This window comes from Canis lupus, chromosome 36, assembly GCF_048164855.1.
Source record: "Canis lupus baileyi chromosome 36, mCanLup2.hap1, whole genome shotgun sequence".
NCBI classification, from domain to species: domain Eukaryota; kingdom Metazoa; phylum Chordata; class Mammalia; order Carnivora; family Canidae; genus Canis; species Canis lupus.
Window position 1 is genome coordinate 2,129,821 of NC_132873.1, and position 10,134 is coordinate 2,139,954.

Sequence of the window (10,134 nt, forward strand, 5' to 3'; positions counted from 1 at the left end):
GAGAGGCAGAGACACAGGCAGAGGGAGAAGCAGGCTCCCTGTGGGGAGCCCGATGCAGGACTCGATCCCAGGACCCCGAGGTCACGACCTGAGCCAAAGGCAGATGCCCAACCGCTGAGCCACCCAGGTGCCCCTGTTTCCTCGTGCCTTTGCAACAGGTGTCAGGCTGTTGATTAGAAACTTGGAGGCAGGAATCCCTGGGTGGCGCGGTGGTTTGGCGCCTGCCTTTGGCCCAGGGCGCGATCCTGGAGACCCAGGATCGAGTCCCACGTCAGGCTCCCGGTGCATGGAGCCTGCTTCTCCCTCTGCCTGTGTCTCTGCCTCTCTCTCTCTCTCTCTCTGTGACTATCATAAATAAATAAATAAAAATTAAAAAAAAAAAAAAAAGAAACTTGGAGGCTGAGGCTCAGATCTACAACGTTGGGACAGGAGTGAAGCGTCCCAGTGAAGCCTACCGTCCCTCCCCGTTAGAATCTTCATCTTGTTGGCCTCTCCAGCTTGGCTCCGGACACAACACAGTGCTTCTCAGCCAGTGATGATTTTGCTTCCCAGGGTGGCACGTGGTGATGCCCAGACACATTTTAGGTCCTCATAGCTGACGGAAGGAGGCAGATGCTACTGGTTGGTGGTCAGCAGCCGGGGATGCAGCTCAGCAGCCCCAGCGCACGGGGCAGCCCCCTCCAGGGAACAAGTATGTGGCCCCAAATGTCAGTAGTGCCTTTGATGCATTAGCCTTGAATTCACAATCACATGCGTTACAGCAAACGCGAGCTATTTTCATTTCCATCTGCTCTTTGATGTTCCGTGGCTGACGACTGTCTCCCTCTCTCTCCTTCCAAGGCCCAACCTCGCCTGGTCTCCTCCTTCTCTTACACGGAGCGAGTCTGCTTTCCTCTCGCTTCTGCTCTCAAACTGACACACACAAAACCGATTCATAGCTCCGCTGCACAGCTGGCCTCCCGTTAACGCAACTGAGGCTCCGTGAAAAGCAGCTGACTAACTTTATTAGGGCTATTTAGTAGTCTTTAGTCTTCTTGGGACCCCACCCTCTCAGCCCAAGGTGCTTCTGGAAATATCTCTTTCCAATAAACAAAGTACTTTCCCAAGAGGAGTTCTGACCGACACAATTTTCTTTGACTTCTCGCTGGTGGTTTCACTGGGCGGTCGGAAACTCAAAGTTATATTTAACACAAAATCTAGCCCATCATTGTGGCCCTTTGGCAAAAAACCAAACCAAAACAAAACAAAAAACAAAACAAAACAAAAAAACCCAAAAAACAAACAAACAAAAAACCTGTTGTGAAATTCTGATTTTATTATTTTAAAAATGTAGGAATTGCAATCCATACAACAGCTCATAAGGATCGAAACAACAACTCACACAACTGCCCATCAGATTAAAGTGAACAAACATGCTCCTTTTTTCCCTGTGTCTCTAAACAATGCAGAGTCTTGTGAAGCTGGCCCAGTTTTTCTCATCGTTCTTTGCCAGGTTTTGACTAAGTGGAGGTTCGGAGGGTGTGGGCAGGAGAGGGACTGTGTGTGTGTCAGTTTTCTGACCGAAGAAAGGAGGGGAGACCCATGACCTCCACGGCTGACCAGACTGAGAACACTGGGCATGTGGTTTCTATAATATTAAAGCAAAACATTCACAAGTTTGGATTCCAGAGAGTCCAGAAGTTCTTCTTGATCTAGGGTTAGAGACCTGGCCTGAAGGGTCACGATGGCCACCTGACAGCTCATCCCAGCTCTCTCGCCGATGGTCCCCCCATCGCTGCTTTTCCTTTCACTCAGTGGATCCGTGATATGAAAGGACGGAGTCTTCCCTCCTTACCCGTCCAGATGGAGACCAACAGCATTTGCTGTGCCTGTGCTACACAATACTGGGACGGGGCATGCTGTCCCCACATCAAAAACTACTTTATCTACTTGGTCCAGTAAATACGTATTTGCTTCTGGAAGATAAGACTGTGAGCTAACTAGAAGAGCTTTCTTATCAAGACCAACAGCTTTTTTTTTTTTCTTTTTTAATGAAGATTGGCCTCAGGATGCTCACTTCCTGGTGCCCACCAACCCAAAGCCATCAGTGCCCACCAGTGACTCAGCTTCCAAGACTTGCCCTAAAGTCGCTGAGACCAGACACCCCCCATTCCCTTTCCCTTTCTGGGACTATGCTAACACCTTTAAAGATATAGTAATACAACTTCCTGTAATTGGCTTAATGAAATGGTTTTGATTGGTCAACAGATCTCTCTGGTGGTCTTTTGAAAAGCCAACAGTTAACATGTACTTTTAGGAAAAATGGGGAAGAACAAGGAGATAAACATGACTCTCTTCCACTTGAATATGATTGGTTGTTTCAAGTTCAGAGGTGGGAAGATAAAATGATGTGGTCACCGTGGGAAACAGTTTGTGGTTCCTTTAAGAAGCTAAACTTAGAATTGCCATGTCATCTACGGGTCCATTCCTAGATATATATACCCCAAGGGATTGAAAGAGACTCGAAAGTGCCCACCCATGTTCAAAGCCACGCTAGTCACAGGAGCCAAAAGGTGGAAGCCACCCAAGTGTCAATGAAGGGGTGAATGGATAAACGAAATGTGCTATATCGACACGATGGCATTTTGTTCAGCCATCAAAAAGAATGAAGAATAGACACCTGCAGGCAGCCCGGGTGTCTCAGCGGTTTAGCGCTGCCTTCCGCCCCGGGCATGATCCTGGAGACCTGGGATCGAGTCCCACGTCGGGATCCCTGCAGGGAGCCTGCTTCTCCCTCTGCCTGTGTCTCTGCCTCTCTCTCTCTCTGTGTGTCTCTCATGAATGAATAAATAAAATCTTTTTAAAAATGTTTAAAAAAAAAAAAGAATAGACACCTGCTGCAATGTGGAGAAACCCAGAAAACGTCACGCTAAGTGAAATAAGCCAGACACACAAGGACAGACGTTGTGTGATTACACTTGGATGAGGTACCTAGGGTAAGCCAATTGATGGGGACGGGAAGTGGTCTAGAGCTTTCCAGACGCTGAGCGAGTGGGAAGGAATTGGGGGGGGGGGTTCTTCTTAATAGGTACAGAGTTTCTCTTTGCGGTAGTGAAGAGTTTTGGGAATATAGTGGTGATGCGTCCACAACACTGAGAATGTCATTGATGCCACTGAATCGTACACTTAAAAATGGCTAAGTAACAGTTTTTGTGTTGCGTATATTTTACCACAATTAAAAAGGAGCCTCGGAGGGCGCCTGGGCGGCTCTGTTGGTTGATAAGCCTCTGCCTTCAGCTCAGATCACGATCCTGGGGTCCTGGGACGTCTCAGCGGGGCGTCTGTTTCTCCCCCTCCTCCCTGCATGCCCTGCCCTCCATGCACGCTCACACACTCCCTGTCTCTCAAATAAATATATAAAGCCTTAAAAAAACAACCACCACCACAACAACAAGAAACCTAGAGTGTCTTCTCTCTTGTCCTACTTTCCTCTAGTCCCCTACCTTCATAGTCCCGCAGGACAGGCTGTAGGGGAAGGAGAACACAGATCTCCTGAACCCAAATGCTTTCAGAGCTCCAGGCAGACAACAGATAAGTGACATCAGCCCAGTCCTTACACTGGGAAGTACTTGGGATGCGGGTAAAATATAGAACCCTTGCTAGAGCCCTTTCTAGTGGGCACACCTACAACCCATCTCCTGACGATTGTGGGCATGCAGAAGTGGGCACCCAGGATTGCCAGGTTTTCTCATTTTTCAGGAGATGCTAGGAACTGGGATTTATAGGACAAAGTTTCCGTGTAAAACCCTTGTGCCCACATAGACCTGGTCTGGGGAGCAAGTGTAGATGGAGGCCACCTGTTTGCTACTCCTGGTCTCCTGCCTGCTGACCCAACCCTGAGTGTGCAGCTGGTGTGCACACGAGAGGATCATCTGAGACAGGGAGGCATATTTTCATGACGTGGATGTATCAAGGTTCTCATACTGGATGACACGGAGCTCTTTATATATTTTTTTAACAGCCCTCATTCTTATTTCCTGTTAGGTTTTGCTGATAAAATGGTCAAGTAGGGTCCTGCCCCATTGCCACCATCCTTCCTGATCAGGAATCTACGACTGCATTTCACAAGGGAGGTGAAGGAAAGTGTGCCGCGGAGCCTGCGGAGAGACCAGTCAGCTGGAAAGAAAGGCAGCACGTGCGGAGGGGATGGAGGGGGAGAAAGACAAGAAGGGAAAAGGAGGGATGGAGAAAGATAAAGAAGAGAAAGAACTAGAAGAATCTGGAGTCGAGTGAATATTTATTAAACCTTAGTGTTGGTAGGTTCCAAATAAAGAGCTTTCCCAGACATGGTCTCAATTGTGACAGGGGCTTGGGAAGCAGAACTTCTCATCTCCAGTTTGCAGATAAAGAAAGAGAAGCTTCTGGAAGCTGCCTGTAGGGTTCCGGACACAGTGGAGGAGCAAGAGGGACCCCAGGTGCCTGCCCCACGGTAGATGGATGAGCGCAAGACAGAAAATGGGAGGATGGCAAGGCAGCCAAGGAAGCAGCATGTTCCTGGCGTGTCACCAACCGCTGCTTTCCCGGTCCAAAGGCCAACTTCCTGCGCGATGACAATCAGCCCTGGGGACACCCGCCACCAGGACCTTCCCACCTGTGCAGGCCTCGACGCCTTCGGTTGGGTCCTACAGCCTAACCTCGTGTGAGAGACTCAGAGGGTTAAAGTCCACAGTCACAACCACAAGGGGTGTGGACAGTGTGCGGGTCCCCCCGCAGCTCCTGGGGTGGGCGGCGGGCCGGAGGGACAGTCGGGGTCCTCTGGAGGCCCTGTCCCTGACGATGGGGCCTCAGGGTGGCTGTTCTCCTCCTCTGCCTCTGGGGTCCTGGGGGTCGCTCCTCATGCTGACGCGGGGATTGGGGGTCTGCGGGCCGCTGAGAGCTGGAAGCTCGGGGTGAGAGGCGGCCCAGGGGAGCAGGTGACTGCCCGGGGCACCTGCTGTGTGCCAGGCCGCCCTACGGCTTCGCGGACATTTCTGCAGGGGACATTTCTGTACGCTACCCTTGACTAAGAGAAAAGGCTTCCTGGACGCTCCTCCCTGTGTTTTATTTATTTATTTTCAGATCTGTTTATCTGCAAGTGCGGGGGTGCAGGGTGAGGGGCAGGGGGGTCTGCAGCGGCGGCCGAGCAGAGCCTACGACCCGAGGTCGCCCGAGCCCCACCGAGCCGGCCAGTTAGCGGACCCAGCCCCCCCCCATTTCAGGGCCGGCCGCCGCCCCCTGTGCCCCAGGCCGACCTGCCGGGCGCCCCGACTCCGACCCCGGCCTTATGGGACCCTCCTGCCCCGCCCTGCCCAGGGACTCCGGCCTCCCCCGGCCTCAGTGCGGGAACCCCCTGGAGGCAGATGGGGAAGGCTTCCCGCTCCCCCCCCCCCCCCGTGGGTGCTGGGGTAGTTTCCCTTCCCGCTGCACACGGCGGGCGCTGGCCTCAAGGTTCCCCAGAGGCCTCTAGGCGGGATGAGCCATGACTTGCGTCTTCTTCATGCTCCTGGTCCCGGGGTCATAGCCCCAAACAAACCATCTGCACACCAGTCCTCGGCTCAAGCTCCGCGGGGGACAGATGGGCCCGGTGACGGCCAGCGAGGCTACTGGGTAATCATTCCCCCGATGGCCTCACCAACTGACCTTTGTGCGGTCACGGTCAGGTGTTTCAGACCCTTATTATGTCCATATAAAAAGACGGAAAAGAAGCACTGAAGAGAACTAGTTCTTAAACTTGAACATGCACCTTACAGAGCCAACCTAGGGTCTTGCTCACACACGCCGCCCGGCCCCACTTCCAGATTTGCCAATTCAGTAGCTCTGGGTGGGACCTGAGCATCTGCATTAGCAGCAGTTTCCCAGGTGGCCCTCGGATCTCCCTGGAGAACCACCGATCTAGAGCAGCACCATCCACTAGAACTTTCTGTGATGGTGGAAACGTTTTTATATCTGCACCATCCAGTAGGGTAGCTACTGTTGCGTGTGTCTGCTGAGCCCTTGAAACGTGGCTAATGAGACTGAGGGACCTCATCTGTTTATTTAATTTAATCTTCACTCAATTTTTTTTTAAGATTTTATTTATTTATCCATGAGAGACAGAGAGAGAGAGAGAGGCAGAGACACAGGCAGAGGGAGAAGCAGGCTCCATGCAGGGAGCCCGATGCAGAACTCGATCCTGGGTCTCCAGGATCAGGCCCTGGGCTGAAGGCTGCAGCGGTAAACCGCTGAGCCACCTGGGCTGCCTTCATTCAATTTTAAACTCAAGTATCCACATGTGGCTACAGTGTTGGGCAGCCCAGGAATAGGTTCTTGCTACTCCTAGATGTGCTCTTGGCCCAGCATTGGCATTATTAGTAGCATGTTAGAAATGCACCTCAGGACACCTGGGGGGCTCAGCGGTTGAGCGTCTGTCTTCATCTCAAGCCGTGGCCCCGGGGTCCTGGGATCGAGCCCTGCATCAGGCTCCCCACAGGGAGCCTGCTTCTCCTCTGCCTGTGTTTCTGCCTCCGTCTCATGAATAAATACATAAAATCTTTATAAAAAATTTCATATTCTCAGGACTCACCTCAGACCTAATAAATGAGAATCTGCATTTTAACAAGAGGTCCGGGAGACACACATATGAACTAATTTTAGAAATAGTTGATTGGCAGGCATTATTTTCCCAGTGCTACACGAGATTTCCTACCCAACCATTAGGGGTGATGTTTTTGGACCTAGGCCTTTGCAGATATACTCAAGTTAAGATGAGGTCATTGGCATGGCCCCTAATCTGACTGGCGTCCTTGTAAGAAGAGGGACATCTGGACCGAGACATAGAGGGGGAACGCCATGGGATGACAGAGGCGGGGATCAGACCCACGCCACCGTAGGTCAGGAAACACTGAGGATCGCTGGCCGCCCGCAGAAGCCGGAAGAAGCAAGGGAGGAGTCTCCCCTCCAGGCTGGAGAGGGAGCGTGGCGCTGCCGACACCTTGATCTGGGCCTTCTGGCCTCCCCGGCTGTGGAGCAATGAAATCTGTTCTCAGAAGGGGCCCAGTTCGTGGCACTCGGCTGGGGCGGCCCTGGTACACGCACACGCCCGCCGGAGCAGAGCCCCGAGTCTCTGAGCCCCACGATCTCCGCCTGCGTGGAAGTCGGGCATGGTCTAGTCACCCACTCTCCGACCGACAGGGCAGGAGGGAGCGAGCGCGATCTCTGGGGAACCGATCTCCACGTGCTGTCAGTTTGACAGACAAGATGCAGTCGGAATATTTAAAGCTGCGCCTTAAATGCCCGGATTAAACAGCTATGCAAGGAGGCTGCTAAACTGGGAGCCACAACCGTCCTCACCTTCACAGCTTGTGCTCACCGTTTCCTAGCACGTGCGCGTGGCACTTCTGCTTCAAAGAGATGGTAAATGCACAAGGACCGCGGCCACTAAAGAGAAATCGACTTTCCCCTCGGCGCCCTCTGCTCCTTGATAACCTGACCTATCTGCCCCCCCAACCCCTCCAGCCTGTCCCAGCAACTCCTGTCCAAGGCCACGAGTTCCACACTGTCCCGGTGATCTCAAGCTCAGCCGAGAGCGGACTCCCCCGGGCACCCAGGAGACGCCCCATCACCGGCAGCTGGAGGAGCAGCTGAACGGATGGTGGAGGGTCCGTGGAGGTCCGGCTGACCAATGGGCCCACGCGCCCCCTCGGAGAGGCGGCCTTCCTGTATTAAAGAGGCCGGTGTGATGAGAACAAGTTGCTGTTCCTGATGGGGGGGAAAAGAAAAAAGAAAAAGGAAATGATTCGAGTCGCTTTCCCTAACGGGGGCTGCCTAGTGTTTTTCTACTAGAGAATCGGTCATTCGCGCCCTAGTGATGGAGCTTAAAAGAAATGCTTTCTTGGGCAAGGTCTGGAGGAAGAGTATTGCATTAAGAGATCAACAAAAGTTTTAAAATGTCGTGTAATCAAGTAGCAGACAATCCTGGAAATAAACCATTTAAGAGGTTTTAGAAGTCAGCAAAATGAGAGATGGAAAAGTGGGTCACTGACAAAACAATACTTATGTATTTGTTTATTTATCATTCTGCTCTTTTCTGCAGGGGAGCATAAAAATGATTTTTAAGAGAATGGGAGGATCTCTGACATTGCAGGAGCCACAGCAGTAAGTAAAGAAAGGCCTAGAATATGTATTCTCAGCTCCTGGATACTGGAGATGCCTGCCCTTGTAACACAAATGTCTTTTTTTCCCCCTTAAATAAAAGTGAAACATTCTGGGACGCCCGGGGGGCTTGAGTGTCTGCCTTCGGCTCAGGTCGTGACCCCCGGGGTCCCAGGATTGAGTCCCGCATCGGGCTCCCTGTAGGGAGCCTGCTTCTCCCTCTGCCTGTGTCTCTGCCTCTCTCTCTCTGTGTCTCTAATGAATAAATAAATAAAATCTTTAAAAAAAAAAAAAAAAAGCTAAACATTCCCTCAGTTAAGTGATGGATGGCTGGGTTGTTACTTCTACTTTCAGCAAGTTCATGGAGAGAAGTCAGTGAAGGTGATCCGGAAGGGATGGGACCATCAGGTAGATATAAAGTCCTTTCAGAAGTGCTCCAGAAAGTATATAATTGGCAGAAAGTCAATAGTGGCCTAAAGCTAAGTATGTCCAAGTGCCTACATCCGTCACATCACTTTATCTTGTCAGGTGGGCCTTTTATCACCTCACATCATCACAGGAAGCAGGAGTGCAGCAGGGTAAGGCATTTTGAGAGAAAGAGAGACCAGGATCACGGGGCTTCTATTACAGCGTGTTATAATTGTTCTATTTTATTGTTAGCTACATTGTTCATCTCTTACTAGGCCTGAGTCATCAATTAAACTCTATCGTAGGTGTCTATGCTCAGGAAAGGACAGTGTCTATTTAAGGTTTGGTACCATCTGTGGCTTCTGGCACCCACTGCAGGTTTTGGAACCCACGCCCTGAGGATGAGGGGGGACTACTGTATAACCTACTGGCTCTGTTTCTCCGGAGAACCCTGATATATATGCACATGCATATGAAACCTCTCTGGAAGGGCACACACCAGGTGGGTGGCTGAAAATAGAGATAAAGTTTTCACTGAGTATCCTTTAATGTTTAAAAATTTTGCTTGTTAGAAATAAACCACCTGCTCAAAACATGAAAAAATATAAAAGGAACATGTTCGTTTAATAAAATTTGCTATGTTCAGTTATTGGTTACTGTTTTGCATTATGTTCCCATAAAGAATGTGTTGTTAAAATATACATTTCTGGAAATGCCAAAAAGAAAATCTCGCCAATTTAAAAAACTTATTTTAGCTTTTTCTTAAAGATAATTTTAGACGTACAGGAAAGTTACTGGAAAGGTAGACAATTCCTGTATCCCCTTGACATCGTATATAAACTTAGTACTGCTACCCATGCCCCCAAATTAAGTGATACAATAACACTAACTAACTGGAACAAAACTTTTTGCCAAAGTATTAACCTTGATGCTCCCTAAGCATTTAGAAATTTCTTAGCTGATGGAAAAAAAAAATCCAGAAGTAAAAAACTAACCAGAGTTTCTTTTTTAATTTTATTTTATTATTTTATTTTATTTTATTTTATTTTATTTTATTTTATTTTATTTATTCCTGAGAGACACAGAAAGAGAGGCAGAGACACAGGCAGAGGGAGAAGCAGGCTCCCTTCAGGGAGCCCGACGTGGGACTCGATTCCAGGACCCCGAGGTCAGGACTTGAGCTGAAGGCAGACGCTCAACCACAGAGCCACCCAGGGGCCCCCAAAATCAAACCTCTTAACCAACTCCTTGGAGTCAGTCACAGGTGTTTCCTGAGCATCCACTGTGTCCCCAACATTGAGACAGACACAGAGAGCCCCACACTTTAGTGGACATGAAAACTGGAAGGAACTTGGGGGATGACCTAATATTGACTTCAATCCCTTCATTGTATGCAGGAGGAAACTGATATTCAGAGGCTCAAACAGCTTGGCCACATGTCCCCAGTTGCTAGTCACCGAGCTGGGATTACAGTCCCCATGTCCTAATTCCAGGTTCAGTCAGGAGCATTCCCTTAAAAATAATAGGTGTGTTAATGGAAGATCGTGTCCTTACTCAATCGAGGACTGGTTCCCTGTG